We start from the raw sequence: 18215 nt of genomic DNA, 5'->3' as shown, positions 1-18215 counted from the left end.
AATTCGAAAAGTTACATGCACCCCAATGTTCATATCAGCATTATTTACAATTGCCAACATATGGAAGCAAACTCTGTCCATCAGCAGATGAATGGATAAAGAAGATGTGATATATTTATATACAATGGAATACTGCTCAGCAATTAAAAAAGAATGAAATTTTGCCATTTGCAACAACGTGGATGGGCCTGAAAGGTATTATGCTTAGTGAAATAAGTCAAACAGAGAAAGACACATACTGTATGTTATCACTTATATGTGGAATCTAAGAAATACAACAAACTAGTGAATATAACAAAAAAGAAACAGACTCACAGATATAGAGAACAAAGTAGTGCCTACAAGTGGGGAGAGGGAAGAGAGATAGTGTAAGGGATTAAGAGGTACAAACTACTATGCATAAAATAAATAAGCTACAAGGATATATTGTACAGCACAGGGAATATAGCCAATATTTTATAATAACTATAAAAGGAATATAATGTATAAAAATTTGAATCACTATGTTGTGCACCTGAAACTAATATAATATTATAAATCGGGCTTCCCTGGTGGCGCAGTGGTTGAGAGTCCGCCTGCCGATGCAGGGGACACGGGTTCGTGCCCCAGTCCGGGAAGATCCCACATGCCGCGGAGCGGCTGGGCCCCTGAGCCATGGCTGCTGAGCCTGCGCGTCCGGAGCCTGTGCTTCGCAACGGGAGAGACCACAACAATGAGAGGCCCACATACCGCAAAAAAAAATATATATATATATTATAAATCAATTATACTTCAATAAAATAAATAAATAAAATAAAACAAAATAATACAATATAAGGGAGGATATGCAAAAGTTGTATGCAAATGCTACATCATTTTATATAAGGGACTTGAATATTTGCAGATTTGGGTATCTGCAGCGAGGTGGGTGGAGTCCTGGAACCAATATCCCTCAGATACCAAGGGACAACTGTATACAAATGGAATCACACTGTATGTAATCTTTTGAAATTGGCTTTTTTCCCTAAGCATAATGTCCTTAAGATCCATCCAAGGTGTCGTATATCAATAGTTCATTCCTTTTTATTTCTGAGTAGTATTCCATGGTCTGGATGTACCAAAGTTCATTTTACCACTCATCCAATGGAAAACATCTGGATTGTTTCCAGTTTTTGGCTATTACAAGTAAAGCTTCTATAAACATCCATGTACAAGTTTTTGTGTGAACATGTTTTATTTTTCTGGCATAAATGCCTAGGAGTGCAATTAATGGGCTATATAAGTAATTGCATGTTTAGTTTTATAAGAAACGGTCACACTATTTTCTAGAGTGACTGTACCGCTTTACATTCCCATCAGCAATATATGAGGGAGCAAGTTTCTCTGCATCTTAGCCAGTATTTGTTATTGTCACTGTTTTTATTTTAGTCATTCTGATACACGTGTAGTGATATCTCGTTGTAGTTTTAATTTGCATTTGGGGGGGTCAGTCTCAGCCTACCAATGATGATGCTATTAGTTAGAAATGCCTGGGGGCACTCACCTGGGCCCTACTACTTGAGGGCAAGCCCCAAGGACATTTCCCTAACCAGAGCCAATGTTGTGGCTGGACCGGCTCTTGTGGTTCTTATTATGATTGCAAAACCATCAAGGAAATATAGAAAAACGAGGTTCATTACTCATAAGTCCTGGATGGTACATAGCACTCTGAGGGCCACACAGAGAGGTCATGGGGAGAGAGAGAGAGAGCATGTGAACCTGGGGTTCTGCCTTTATTGGGGTTGAGGGTGGGGTGCCCAGGATTTCATGAGTTCATTCTTTATTGGTGAATTTAAAACATGAGAGTGGGAATTAAAGTATAGGAAGGGAAAAGCAGGGTCACACATCCTTTCAGTTATCTAGGTCACCCAGAGTTTTCTAAAAGGGGAAGGAACTACAGGAGTGGGACAGCCTGGCTCTTTATTTCATTGTGTAGCTGGCAATATGTTTATTCAAGATGAATGTTTTTGAAACGGATGCCTCAGCAATCAAAAGCTTAATGACAGGCAATTACATTATAATAAAAAAGCTAATTATTAAGCACTTACACTACAATTTTCCTAATGGTTAATGATGTTGAACATCTTTTCATGTGTTTATTTGCCATCTATCTCTCCTCTTCAGTGAAATGAAGACTTTTGCCCATTTTCTAATTGGGTTGATTAGCTTTTTGCTGTTGAGAGTTCTTTATATATTCTGGATACTAGTCCTTTGTTGGATACATGGTCTACTGATGTTTTCTCCAAGTCTATAGCTTGTCTTTTCATCCTCTTAACAGAGTCTTTTGCAGGGAAAATATTTTTAGTTTTGGTAGAGTCCAATTTATCAAATTTTTCTTTTATGAATTTTATCAGTTTACTATTGCAGCTATAACAAATTACCACAAACATAGTGACTTAAAGCAACTAATATATTATCTTACAGTTCTGGAGGTCAGAAGCCTGAAAAAGGCTCTCATCAGGCTAAAATCAAGGTGTTGGCAAGGTTGCATTCCTTCTGGAGGCTCTAGGAGAGAATTCATTCCTTGCCTTTTCCTGCTTTTAGAGGCTGTCTGAATTCCTTGGTTCATGACCCTCCTCCAGCAAAGGTGTCATTCCAACCCCTGCTTCTGGCATCACATCTATTTCTCTGATTCTTACCTTCCGGCCTCCCTCTTATATGGAGCCCTGTGATTACATTGGGCCCACATAGATTATTCAGGATAATCTTCCCATCTCTTAATCATATCTGCAAAGTCCTCAGCCACATAAGGTGCAAATTCACAAGTTCCAAGGATTAGGATGTGGACACTTTAGGGTTAACCATTATTCAGCCTACTACATGGATCTTGTTTTTGGTGTCATGTCTAAGAGTCCTTCACCAAACTCTAGGTCCCCAAGATTTTCTCCCATGTGTTTTTCTAACATTTTTCTAACTTTACATTTTATATTTAAGCCCATGATCCATTTGGAATTAATTTTTGTGTAAAGTATGAGGGATTAATAAATTTTGATTATGTATAAAATGCCACCCTGAGCAAATAGAACCATTGTACCTACTCAGAGAAGGCCACCAAAATGGTCCATCTCTTGCAAGTGTTTTCATTGATAGTACCTGATTAAAAACAGAGACAGCACACACGCCAAAAAAGGAAACTACAGAATAATATCACTTACAAACAAAGATGTAAACCTCTTAAATAAAATAAGAATAAATTGGATTCAGAGTACCCTCAACAGAATACTCCACCGCCAAGAAAGATTTATCCCAGGAATGCAAATATGGCTAAATATTAGGAAATCTATTCCTAGGACACAACAATAGGTCAACAGAGAAAAACTGTATGATCATCTTAATACGTGTTTAAAAAGCATAAAATAAAATTAAATGTCCATTCTTGATTAAACCTCTTTAAAACCCAGGAATACAAGATACTTCTGTAATATCATAAATGCTACCTATCTCAGGTCAATAGCCAGCATCATAAAATGAAACCCTATAGACATTTCCTTTAAAATCAGAAACAAACCAAGAATGTCTTTTATCAACACCGTTACTTACTACTATTTTCAGATTCCTGGCCAAAGCAATAACAAGTAAAACAGAATTGAGAGGAATAAATATGGGAAAGAAGGCGACAGAATTATGTTTAGAGGTGATTCCTTTCTTATCACGACTAAAATCCCCACTGTAATACCTAAACTGCTATTTACACTCATACAAATTCAATTGAAAATAAGCTGAGGTGTGGGTAAACAAGGAGAAAAATAAGAACAGGGTGGGAGTGGTAGGCAGGGATTCAATTACATAAGGTCTTGGAGGTCATGGTAAATATTCTGAGTGAGATGGGAAACCACTGAAAAGTTTTGAATGAGGAAGTGACAATATCTGATCCCCTTTATCATTTTATTTTTCAAATTTGAAAAAAATTTCACTTTCCCCAATATATGAGAAAAGAAATGCCAAATCAATAAAGAATTGAGAGACTATAACTTAAAATTGAAGTATGATATTTTGACTCCATTAATGCATAATGAGCCAAGCAATAATTTTGACAAAAACATTGTCTCTCTTAAGAACACATAAAAATAGGCAGAGAGATCAAAAGAAAACATTTCATCCTGAACAAGGTACACTTCTGTTTTAATAGCTACAACAAGAGAAATTTTACTACGATATCAGAATTGGGGGAGAGGTAATCTTCAGGTCCTGGCACAGAAACATTGAAGGAGTTCCGGAAAAGTTAATTGAAATCATTGAAGAGGAAGGCTACTATTTCCATATAGGTGTCTAATATCAATAAAGCAGGAATTTTTGTAATCTAATGCTGTCACAAATCTCCAGTGTCAAGAAATATAAATCAAGGCCTGGCTATAAAGCAGAGGTGGTTGAATTGTTAGGTCCTCAAAGGAACTCAACCATGAAGATTTTATTGAAATAGGAGAGCAAGGGGTCACTGTTCAAGTTGCCATAGAAATTACCCCTCTCTAAACATTTACCATGTGTCAATATGCAGCTCACTGGCAACAAAAACTTTCCAGAAAGATGACCCTACTTTAAAATGCACTTGGAAGGTCATAAGAGTAATAAAGAATGCCTATGTTCACTTGATATTTAACAGAAAAATATGACATCTTCATTCCAAACTTCAAGAACTATATTTTCTTTTTTAAAAGATTGGGATATACTTCACATACCACATAATTACCCTTTTAAAGTGTACAATTCAGTGGTTTTTTCATATATTCACGATGGTCATCTTAGCCCAGCCCATGAGTAAAAATAACCTTCCCCAGAAAGAAGCATTTATAATCCAGCATTTTCAATGTAGCATTAAAAGCATTTTTAATGTAGCATTTTTTAAACATCTTTATTGGAGTATAATTGCTTCACAATGGTGTGTTAGTTTCTGCTTTATAACAAAGTGAATCAGTTACACATATACATACGTTCCCATATCTCTTCCCTCCTGCGTCTCCCTCCCTCCCACCCTCCCTATCCTATCCCTCTAGGTGGTCACAAAGCACCGAGCTGATCTCCCTGTGCTATGCAGCTGCTTCTCACTAGCTATCTATTTTACGTTTGGTAGTGTATATATGTCCATGCCACTCTCTCACTTTGTCACAGCTTACCCTTCCCCCTCCCCATATCCTCAAGTCCATTCTCTAGTAGGTCTGTGTCTTTATTCCCATCTTACCCCTAGGTTCTTCATGACCTTTTTCTTTTTCTTAGATTCCATATATATGTGTTAGCATATGGTATTTGTTTTTCTCTTTCTGACTTACTTCACTCTGTATGACAGACTCTAGTTCCATCCACCTCACTACAAGTAACTCAATTTCGTTTCTTTTTATGGCTGAGTAATATTCCATTGTATACAGGTGCCACATCTTCTTTATCCATTCATCTGTCGATGGACACTTAGGTTGCTTCCATGGCCTGGCTATTGTAAATAGAGCTGCAATGAACATTGTGGTACATGACTCTTTTTTTTTTTTTTTTTTTTTTTTACTTTTTATTTTATATTGGAGTATAGCCGATTAACAATGTTGTGATAGTTTCAGATGCACAGCAAAGGGACTCGGCTATACATATGCATGTACCCATTCTCCCCCAAACTCCCCTCCCATCCAGGCTGCCACATAACATTGAGCAGAGTCCCCTGTGCTATATAGTAGGTCCACTGGTTATCCATTTTTTTTTAAGTTTATTTATTTATTTTTTTAATTAGTTTCTGCTTTATAACAAAGTGAATCAGTCATACATATACATCTGTTCCCACATCCCTTCCCTCATGCATCTCCCTCCCTCCCACCCTCCCCATCCCACCCCTCCAGGCGGTCACAAAGCACCGAGCTGATCTCCCTGTGCTCTGCGGCTGCTTCCCACTATCTATCTACCTTACGTTTGGTAGTGTATACACGTCCATGCCTCTCTTTCGCCTTGTCACAGCCCACCCTTCCCCCTCCCCATATCCTCAAGTCCATTCTCAAGTAGGTCTGCGTCTTCATTCCCGTTTTGCCCCTAGGTTCTTCATGACATTTTTTTTTTAAATTCCGTATATATGTGTTAGCATACGGTATTTGTCTTTCTCTTTCTGACTAACTTCACTCTGTATGACAGACTCTAGGTCTATCCACCTCATTACAAATAGCTCAGTTTCGTTTCTTTTTATGGCTGAGTAATATTCCATTGTATATATGTGCCACATCTTCTTTATTCATTCATCCGATGATGGACACTTAGGTTGTTTCCAGCTCCGGGCTATTGTGAATAGAGCTGCAATGAACATTTTGGTACATGTCTCTTTTTGAATTATGGTTTTCTCAGGGTATATGCCCAGTAGTGGGATTGCTGGGTCATATGGTAGTTCTATTTGTAGTTTTTTAAGGAACCTCCATACCGTTCTCCATAGTGGCTGTACCAATTCACATTCCCACCAGCAGTGCAAGAGTGTTCCCTTTTCTCCACACCCTCTCCAGCATTTATTGTTTCTAGATTTCTTTTTTTTTTTTTAATTAGTTTCTGCTTTATAACAAAGTGAATCAGTCATACATATACATCTGTTCCCACATCCCTTCCCTCATGCATCTCCCTCCCTCCCACCCTCCCCATCCCACCCCTCCAGGCGGTCACAAAGCACCGAGCTGATCTCCCTGTGCTCTGCGGCTGCTTCCCACTATCTATCTACCTTACGTTTGGTAGTGTATATATGTCCATGCCTCTCTTTCGCTTTGTCACAGCTTACCCTTCCCCCTCCCCATATCCTCAAGTCCATTCTCAAGTAGGTCTGTGTCTTTATTCTCGTTTTGCCCCTAGGTTCTTCATGACATTTTTTTTTAAATTCCGTATATATGTGTTAGCATACGGTATTTGTCTTTCTCTTTCTGACTAACTTCACTCTGTATGACAGACTCTAGGTCTATCCACCTCATTACAAATAGCTCAGTTTCGTTTCTTTTTATGGCTGAGTAATATTCCATTGTATATATGTGCCACATCTTCTTTATCCATTCATCCGATGATGGACACTTAGGTTGTTTCCAGCTCCGGGCTATTGTGAATAGAGCTGCAATGAACATTTTGGTACATGTCTCTTTTTGAATTATGGTTTTCTCAGGGTATATGCCCAGTAGTGGGATTGCTGGGTCATATGGTAGTTCTATTTGTAGTTTTTTAAGGAACCTCCATACCGTTCTCCATAGTGGCTGTACCAATTCACATTCCCACCAGCAGTGCAAGAGTGTTCCCTTTTCTCCACACCCTCTCCAGCATTTATTGTTTCTAGATTTTTTGATGATGGCCATTCTGACCGGTGTGAGATGATATCTCATTGTAGTTTTGATTTGCATTTCTCTAATGATTAATGACATTGAGCATTCTTTCATGTGTTAATGTAGCATTTAAAGCATTTATAATGTAGCATTTTTTTAGTGTTTTATTTAGTGTTTTGTATTACATACTCCATAAGGATCTTTTAAAAACATATTTGGGGGCTTCCCTGGTGGCGCAGTGGTTGAGAGTCCGCCTGCCGATGCAGGGGACACGGGTTCGTGCCCCAGCCCAGGAAGATCCCACATGCCGCAGAGCGGCTGGGCCCGTGAGCCATGGCCGCTGAGCCTGTGCGTCCGGAGCCTGTGCTCCGCAACGGGAGAGGTCACAACAGTGAGAGGCCCGCGTACGGCAAAAACAAAACAAAACAAAAAAACAACAGCAAAAACCCATATATTTGGATTTTTTTTTCATTTATTTTCAATTATTATCAATTTTGGTATTTTTAGTGGCAGATGAGTTTTCAGGAACAAATTAGAATGTATTATACTGCACCAGTAGGATATGAATCTACCTTATGACAGCTTAATGACTGAACTTGGTCCAGGAACCAATAGGCTACAAGTTATTTGCAAACAATATGATTGTTTAATTTAAAAACTCAAGAGAATAAACTAAGAAATTGTTAGAATTGATGAGAGTTCAATCAAGTGGCTAAATACAAGATAATATATGCAACAATCAAATTTTCCTGTATACTAATAATAACTAATTAGAAATGTTAAAGAGAAAAACCACAAACCTAAAATGGCATCACTTGTGCTAAAGCCCACGATGCCAAAACTAACCTAAACCCATGATAGTTAACCTAATTGCAGTTTTGACCTTCCCCAGGAATGTAATCTTAAATCAACCAGTCCAGAACTTTCTGGTCTGCACCAATGAGGTAACCCGTCACGTGGGCCCTCTCTATCTGCCCCACACCCCCCAAGAGTAGGAAGAGGCAGTCTACTAGTTCCCTTCCTCACAAAAAAAAGATGTCTTGGGGGCTTCTCTGGTGGCACAGTGGTTAAGAATCTGCCTGCCGATGCAGGGGACACGGGTTCGAGCCCTGGTCCAGGAAGATCCCACATGCCGCGGAGCAACTAAGCCCTTGCGCCACAACTACTGAGCCTGCGCTCTAGAGCCCATGAGCCACAACTACTGAAGCCCACATGCCACAACTACTGAAGCCCGCGCACCTAGAGCCTGTGCTCTGCAACAAGGGAAGCCACCACAATGAGAAGCCCGCACACAGCAACGAAGAGTAGCCCCCACTTGCCACAACTAGAGATAGCCCACTCGCAGCAACGAAGACCCACTGCAGCCAAAAATAAATAAATAAATGAGTGAATGAATGAATGAATACATAAATTTATTTTAAAAAAAAAGAAGAAGATGCCTTAGCCCAAAATAACCCTTTCTTTTCTTTTCTTTTTTTATTTTAAATACTTATTTATTTATTTGGCTGTGTTGGGTCTTAGTTGTGGCATGCGGGATCTTCATTGCTGCATGCAGGATCTAGTTCCCTGACCAAGGATTGATCCCAGGCCCCCTGCATTGAGAGTGCGGAGTCTTAGCAACTGGACCACCAGGAAAGTCCCTACCCTTTCTTTTCTTTTGCTAATGACTTCCTCTCCCCAACTTCCTTTCCATAAAAGCCTTCCATCTTGTACGGCTCCTGGGAGGTTCCTTCTGGTTGCTAGATGGGATGCTGACAGATTCATGAATCATCTAATAAAGCAAATTAGATCTTCAAACTACTGGGTTGAATTTTGGTTTTTGACAGGATTTAGAGTCTCTCTGCTTACAGTTCCCTCATGGTCTCTTCCCTTGGGAGAAAATGGAGGGGGTTTCCTCAGGGCCTATGAAGATTTGTCCTTGACAGTGGTGCTTTCTAGGCCAAAGCAAGACCTCGACCCAATGGCAAAACACTATTGTCTGAGTGCACAGCAAAATCAGTGGCCAAGGTCCCTCAGAATTTGTTGAGCTGAAGAATTGAATGGGGTCTCTGCACAGACATCTCTGAACAGGCTTTGTTCAAGAGTGCCACAGGCCCAAGCTCACATCTCTCCTGTGGCTGCATAACAAGAGGGTATCAAGAGGGACAATGCAAAGAGGTCAGAGGGAATACAGATGAGGGGCAGGTTTCCCTGTTGGGGGTAGGAAGAGACCCTCAGACTCACTGCTGCCCCCAGGTCCAAGGCTATCACATGGAGCCCCCCACTTTTTATGCCTCCACAAAAACCACCACAGTGTCAAGGCATAATGACTGAGGAAAAACTAAGAAATTTTTAGAGCCTAATCTCTGGCGCTCAGGACCTGGTGCTTTTTCTCAATAGGCAGTTTGCCTTTTTTCCCCAGTAATTGGAAGAAAACTGAGTTTAGGGATGGCCCAGAACTGGGAACTGGTGAGTCAGAAAACAGAGCAGTCATGCTGATAGCTGGAGGGGGACTCCACCCCCTTGACAAACCCAACAGCCTGGAGACACGGCCCCAAAACATCTGTGCAAACAAGTTCTCCCTGAAGACAAGCAGAGTCTGGGAGATGCCTCACTCCTTATCCCCAAGATCTCTCCCACCATATGACATATACAGAGCATCACAGCACACGCTGTTCCTAGAGGATTAGCAGTTCAGCAAATGTGTCAGCATGAATTGCTATCTGTGCCACATCACTCAGGGCTTTTAAACTGTCACGACACTATTCTTTTGCCATTTCAACAAATGTTTTATGGAGTTCCTACTATGTGACAGGCACTGTTCTAGATGCTAGGATTGGAGCACTGAGTAAAACAGAGACCTTGCCTTCACAGAATTTACATTCTAGTTAGGGGAGGCAGATTAAGCAAGCAAGCAATCATCTTCAGATAGTGGTAAGTGCCATGAAGAAAAATAAAGCCAATAAGGGACCAGTGTGTGATAGGGAGTCCTATTTCAGCTAGGGTGGTGAGGGAGGCCTTCCCTGGAAAGGTGTTGTTGGAACAGACATTTGAATGAAGTGAGGCATCCAGTCACGTTAGCATGGGGGGAGAACAGTTCTAATAGAGGGACCAGCAAGGACAAAGAGCCTGGCATGTTCCGGGAATAACAAGATTGCCTGGCAGACATAGAAAACTAACATATGGTTACCAAAGAGGAAAGCGGGGTTAGCGGGAAGGGGGTAGGGGTAAATTAGGAGTTTGGTATTAACAGACACACACTACTCTATATAAAATAAATAACTAATAAGGACCTACTGTATAGCACAGGGAACTATACTCAATATTTTGTAATAACCTATGAAGGAAAAGAATCTGAAAAAAATAGATATAGATGTATATATAACTGAATCATTTTGCTGTACACTTGAAACTGACACAACATTGTAAATCAACTATAGTTCAATTTAAAGATTTTTTTAGAAAGATTGCCTGGTAACTGGTTGAAGTGGAATGAACAACAGGAGAATGAAAGATGAGGTGACAGAGATAGACAGGGGCTAATCAAGTAGGACTTCATAAGACAATGTGATAGCATTGAATTTTCTACTAAGTGAGGTGAGGAGTTGTTGGAAGGTTTAATTTTTTTTTGTATGAGAAACTTTAAACACATACAAAACTACAGAGAATAGTAATCATGAACTTCCATGGAAGTTCTGGATTCCACAACTATAAGATGATACCACTTGCTTCATCTATCCCAACTTTTCTTTTTTTTTTTTTAAGCTGAAGTGCTTTAAAGCAAATTTCACCCTTATGTATGGCACATCTAAAAAATATGACCATTATATAACAATAAAGCCATTATCACATCAGAAATTTAACTATGCTTCCTTAGTATCATCTAATACTCAGTCCATAGTCACATTTCCCTCCTTGCCTTCAAAATAGTTTTTTTTACAGTTGGTTTATGATGTTCCATCAATTATTTTAATCTAGAGTGGTCCTCTCCCCCAACCCCCCACTTTTTTCAAACCATTGACTTATTTTATTTTATTTTTTTAAATTTATTTGTTTGTTTGTTTATATTATTTTTGGCTGTGTTGGGTCTTTGGTACTGTGCGCAGGCTTTCTCTAGTTGCGGCGAGCCGGGGCTACTCTTTGTTGCAGTGCACGGGCTTCTCATTTTCGTGGCTTCTCTTGTTGCGGAGCACAGGCCTCTAGGAGCACAGGCTTCAGTAGCTGTGGCATGTGGACTCAGTAGTTGTGGCACATGGGCTTAGCTGCTCCGCAGCATGTGGGATCTTCCCGGACCAGGGCTCGAACCCGTGTCCCTTGCATTGGCAGGCAGATTCTTAACCACTGCGCCACCAGGGAAGCCCACCACTGACTTATTGAAGAAACTAGACCATTGTCTTATAAAAAGTCCCATGTTCTGGATTTGTCTGTTAGCTTCCTCATGGTGTCTTTTAAGTTGTTCCTTTATCCTTCCTATTTTCTGTGAACTGGAAGTTAGCCAGAGGCTTGTTTAGATTCAGGTTCAATTTTGAAGGTAAGAGTACTTGATGGGTGCATGCTTCACATTGAGGTTATCCCCCTTTTAGTGCTTCAGAGATTAATCTGAAGTGTGAGTGGCGATAGCCTGATCTTTTCATTGTAACATTCCACATCAACCTTCACCTCATGGTTATAGCAGTCAGTGATGATCATGACATGTCACAATTATTTCATCAGAAGTTGTACAAGGATGTTTTTCTATTTCTATCATCCCCTCCACACTTATTAGCTCACATAATGCAGTGTACTGATAAGCTTCACTTCCAACTCCACCCCCTCTAAACTTTTCCTTCCCTGTCTCTACGGGGAAGGTTAATTTGGTTTTTTTTTCCTTCTAGAGTTCTTTTTCCAATTAAAAGCATTTGTATGATATATTTGTATGTACACAGATATATTCATATCCCTCCTCTTCTTGACTAAAGGTTGCATAGCTGTATATGCTATTCTGTATCTTACTTTTTTCACTTAAAGTATATCCTGGAAATCACTTCATGTCTGTCTCGAGATCTTCCTCATTATTGGTTTTGAGCAAGGGAATGACAAAATCTGACTTATATTTTAGAAGCCTTCCTCTAGCTGCCTTGTAAAAAATAGAATTTAAAAGGACAAATACCAGACTTCACTGGTGGTGCAGTGGTTAAGAATCCGCCTGCCAGTGCAGGGGACACGGGTTCGATCCTTGGCCTGGGAAGATCCCACATGCCGTGGAGCAACTAAGCCTGTGCACCACAACTACTGAGCCCACGCGCCGCAACTACTGAAGCCCACGTGCTTTAGGGGGCCCGCATGCCACAACTACTGAGGCTGTGTGCTGCAACCACTGAAGCCCATGTGCCTAGAGCCCACGCTCCACAACAAAAGAAGCCACCGCAATAAGAAGCCCACGCACCACAAGGAAAAGTAGCCTCCGCTCGCTGCAGCTAGAGAAAGCCTGCACGCAGCAATGAAGACCCAACGCAGACAAAATAAATAAATAAATAAATAAAATAAAATAAAATAATATTTTTTTAAAATGGACAAATACCAAAGCAGAGAGGTCATTTAGAGGCTGCCATCTTGGATCATGCAAATAAAGGCAACACCCTAGGGATGGAGGGGCCTGGACCCCTGACAACTTCACTGAGTAGCCTGGCACAATAGCCACTTCATCTTTGGGTCTGAAATAGCCACTTCATCTTTGGGTCTGAAAGAGAGAGAAATAGATCTTTATCTTATGTAAACTACATTTTATTTTGGATCTCTGTCACATTCACTGAACCTACATCCTAATTAACAAATCATTCTTATTCTAACATGCTCTGATTATTATGACTGGAGTCAAGACAACTGGCTTCTTGTCTTGACTGTATTGATCATGTGACCTTGAGCAAAGAAGAGGTGAGAGAGTGTTCTGGATAGAGGAACAGCATGAGTGAGGTTTCAGAGGCTGTGTAATTTGGCTCTTATCTCATAAGCAATAGAGGACCCCTGAAAGTGGTAGTACAGAAGGAATTCTCAAAAGGTTAAGTGGGTAGTAGTATAGAATGGAAGAGAAACCAGAGACCAGGAGACCAGAATAGGAAGCCAGCCCTAGGTCTTGCTTCTACACAACACACAGCCATTGATGATCCAAGATAACTTATTTCCTCAGTGACTTACCATGGTTAACCTTACCACCATCTCTCTAACTCCACTTCCTACTATTTTCTCTACTTGTTGTTAACTCCACTCCAGCCACAGGATCTGCTTGCTGTTCCTTGAATAAATTCCTTGAACAAGTATGCTCCTGCCTCAGGGCCTTTGTATTTGCTGTTCCCTCTCTCTGGAATGGCTCTTCCCCTTGATAGTCACATGCCTTCCCTGACCAGTCTACCTAACATGGCAGCCCCATCCCCATCCCCCTTACTCTGATTTCTTTTACTTCACAGAATATATCACCATTTGTAATTATATATTTATTTTTTTGTTGTTGTCATCCCTCCCTGGAATATAAGCATCATGAGGACAGGGGCCTTGTTTAGTACACTGCTGAAATCCCAGCACTTAGAACACTGTATACAATAGTTGGCACACAGTAAGTATTTGTTGAATGAATGAATGAGATATAAAATAGATTTTACTTATGTCCTTCTATGAGTAATTGACTTTAAGAAATTTTAGAGAAAACATGAGGCTAAAGAGGTGAGGAGGGGGCTTCCCTGGTGGCGCAGTGGTTGAGAGTCCGCCTGCCGATGCAAGGGACACGGGTTCGTGCCCTGGTCCGGGAAGATCCCACATGCCGCGGAGCGGCTGGGCCCGTGAGCCATGGGCGCTGGGCCTGCGCGTCTGGAGCCTGTGCTCCGCAACGGGAGAGGCCACAACAGTGAGAGGCCCGCGTACCACAAAAAAAAAAAAAAAAAAAAAAAAAAATGGTGAGGAGGGAAGGCCTAGAACGGAACACTCAGCCCTGAGGCTAAGAACATGGAGGAATGAGCCTGAAGAGGAGCTAAGAGGCTTAGCCTAATCCCATTTACAGACTGAAAAGCACTCAAATCGACTTTTGTGGCGATTTTAACGTTTTCTGTAAGTAACTAAACCTGCTATTTTTGCATCTCTGTCTTTTTCCCAAAGTTATTAAAAAAATTTTTAAGAACAACAAACTTTTAAACTTTTGGAAGAAAGTATAGAAAAATATCTTCGTGTTCTCAGATGGGGAAATTTTTATTAAAACAACACACAAAGGATTGATACATTCACATTAAAGCTAAGAACTTTTAAAAATCTCTAAAGAAAGAGAAAAGACAATCTACAAACTAGGAGAAAGATCATTCAACAAATATTATTGAGCACCTACTATGTGCCAGGCACTGTTAATGGTCCCTAGGATAAATTAGTAGATGAATCAAAACAAAATCCCTGCCCCTAAGGAACATTCTATTGAAATGCATATGTTGCTTAAAAGGGGCCAGGTACCATCCTAAGTACTTTACATATATTAACTCATTTAATTGGCACAGTAACTCTGTGGGTTAGGTACTCCACGGATGAGAAAAATGAAGCTCAAAGAGGTTAAGGAAACTGAGGCACAGAGAGGTTAACTGCCTGAGATCACACAGTTGGTGAAGGGTGGAGCTGGGATTTGAACCCAGTCTGGCCCTAGAGGCCAGGTACTCTATTCCTTATTGTAAATTGGTATACTGACATTCACAGCAGCCAACTGACAAAGGATTAGTATATGGACTGTGTCAAGAGCGCCTACATATCATTAAGTAAAAGATAACCAATAAAAAATGAGTAAAAGATGTAAGCAGATATTTTCCAGAAGAAATATGGCCCATAAGTATAAGAACCGATGCTCAACTTCTTTAGTAATTAGGGAAATACAAATTAAAACTGCAACAAGGTAGCATTTGACACTAAACTGATTGGCAAGAATTTAAAAGTCGGTTAAAGCCAAGGGTTAGGATATGGAGCAATGTGTATCCACACTCTGCTGAAAGCATATGATATAATCACTTTGGGAAACAATTTAGCATGTCCTAGTAAAACCGAATCTGCACAGAACCTATGACTCAGGAGTTCCACTCCTAGGCATATACCCTAGAGAAACTTTTACGCATGAGCACTACAAGACATGGAGAAGAATGTCCTAGAAACAGGGTTCATAATAGCAAAAACAAGCTGGAAACAACCCAAATGTCCATAAATAAGACCATGGATGAATAAACCATGGTACATCCACCCATATTCATACAATGGAATACAAAAAGCAAAGCTACATATGTCAACAAAGATGAAACTCAAAATCTTAGTGTTGAGTGGAAACAATCAAGTTAGAGAGAAATACCATATATATGTGTGTATGTGTGCATATACACACACACATATATACACAAAAGTAGGCAAAACTAAACAACATACGTGATAAAACTACAGATAAAAGAAAGGGAATGACAGACAAACACATCAGCATAGAGGTTATTCAAGGTAGGGGAGGAGATGAGGGGAAGGAGATTAGGGAGAGGCACTCAGGGGCCTTCAAAGCTACTGGTAGCATATTATTTCTTTAGCTGGGTGGTAAATACACATGTGTCCGCATTATTATATAAATATTAGTTATTATATATTATAATTATAAAAATGAATAATATAGAACAATATATCATAATAATGTCTTCATTATTATTTCAAATCTTTTATACATATGATACATCTCACAAAAACACGAAGAAAAGAAAAAGTAGACCCCCTAGCCGATCTGAAAAAGATTATATATTCTTTTCAGATACAAGAAGGTAGGGGAGGAGTGGGAAGGCCATGCCCATTTCTGCTGGTCCCCCCCGTTGCTCCATGTAGGAGCTCTCAGTGTTAATTGGGTGTTAACTGGACTCCGAAGACTTCCTCTTGGCTCCCCACACTTGATCTGTGTCCAGTCCTTCCCCACTGGTCACAAATGAGCAGCCCTTGGGCCAAATCTGTCTGCAGTTGTGTTTTGTTTAGACAGTCCAGTTAGTGTCATTTTAAAAATTTTAAATCGTTTAGAAAAAGAAAACCCACATACATATATACATACATATGTACATAATTCCTATAGAGAGATACAGATAAAATAAATATGTGAAATACTGACAATTGTTGACTTGAAGAGGTAGATGATATACAGGTGTGTATTATACTATTCTTTCAACTTTCCTGTATGCTTGAATTTTTTTTACAAGAAAAAGTTGGAAAAACTAACTTTGAAGGCCTTTACAAGGAGCATGCCCTCTCTAGTTCACCACAATCCCCACCATTCCCTATTATAACTCTCAGCCTGTTCCCTCATTTCTAGTACCCCTGGTCCCTAGAGACATTTGAGCTTGCAACTGGTAGCTCAGCTTGGAGGGCTTGGCCCCTCTTGCATCTCCATGTCTCCTGCATGTACGTGGTTTGTTCGGCCGTTCCCACAGGCCGAACAAACCTTATGCAAAGTTTTGTTTTTAGAACAGGAAAGGACAACACAAGCTGATGTAATTCCCCACTACCCTGCAGTAGGGAGGGAAGCCCTCTTCACCCACCTGCCAGTAGCTACAGAAACTTCAGCAAGTGTACTCTACCTTATAAGACAAAGGTGGGGCCTTGAAAAAGTCAAGCCACACCAGTTAGCTTCTCCTAGAAGATAAGATGAAGAATTTGATGATTCTTTATGACTCTCTGGCATCAAAGGTGAAAAGGATGGGGAAGGAAAATCTTCCAGCAACATCAGGGGGCCTTCGAGGTAAACAACTATATCAGGGATATAAAGTATGAGATAAATGTGAAGTATGAGATAAATGTGCCTGGACTTACAAGTTAGAAAGAATCCCTTGAGGGTGCTTAGACACCAGTTTGCAACCAATAAACCGTTCCTCTTCAGACTGATCAGTGCTTAGTCCCTCAGAGTCCAGTGGCATCGGGGAAACTGAAGCAGCTTCCTAGTTAGCATCTGCCCAGCCATGTTCGGTGATATGACAGGTTCTTTCTTTGCAAACTCTGGTTTTCACTCCCACTGCACTAAACAAATCCTTGATTCCTGCCACCCACAGTTTGGCTATTTCTGCACACACCACACAGCATGAATTCATCCAATTGTTTAGCAGCAAAACAGGCTTAGAAAGGAATAGGCAGATAGCCAGAGGCAGGCCATGCCACTTGGGGGATAAGGCCATTTTGAAATGGACTTGCCTTTTGGTTTATTCTTGCCTTGACCTCCACACCTTGCTGACTTCCCAGATCTTAGAACTTCAACTCGTTTCTGATATCTACCTCTCCATGGGACCAGACATCAGCTTTAGGGACTATTGATGCTTGTCCATCCTTCCCCATGACCTGCTTTGGCTCTTTGCCATCCACATCCTATTGTGACAGAACTCACCTAAGGATTTGATGCTGCTGTCATGAATTCTTACCAGGTCAGGGACTGAAGATAAGGAAAAGAAGAACTCTATTACCAAAGCTGTAGCATCAAGACGATACCTTCAATATATAGAATGGATAAACAACAAGGTCCTACTGTGTAGCACAGGGAACTGTATTCAATATCCTGTGATAAACCATAATGGAAAAAAATATGAAAAAGAATATATATGTATAACTGAATCACTTTGCTGTATAACAGAAATTGACACAACATTGTAAATCAACTACACTTCAATAAAATAAACTAAAAGAAGAAGAAGAAGAAGAAGAAACCTTCAGATGTCTGAGAAGGAAGTGAAGGCCAAGACCAGACAAGTAGCTGCTAAGTTGTGACACAGGGGCAAACAGTACTTCTCATGTGTAGTGCTTAAGAGGGCAATTCCTACTGCAAAAGTAGATAGATAAATACATAGATAGACAGATAGATAGATAGATAGATGATAGGTAGATAAATAGATGATAGGTAGGTAGATAGATAGATAGATAGATAGATAGATAGATAAGAGGGAAGGGGGACATCCATAAACAATGAGA

The sequence above is a fragment of the Mesoplodon bidens genome, assembly GCF_964165515.1.
Source record: "Mesoplodon bidens genome assembly, chromosome: X".
NCBI classification, from domain to species: domain Eukaryota; kingdom Metazoa; phylum Chordata; class Mammalia; order Artiodactyla; family Ziphiidae; genus Mesoplodon; species Mesoplodon bidens.
This window is presented reverse-complemented; position numbering follows the sequence as displayed.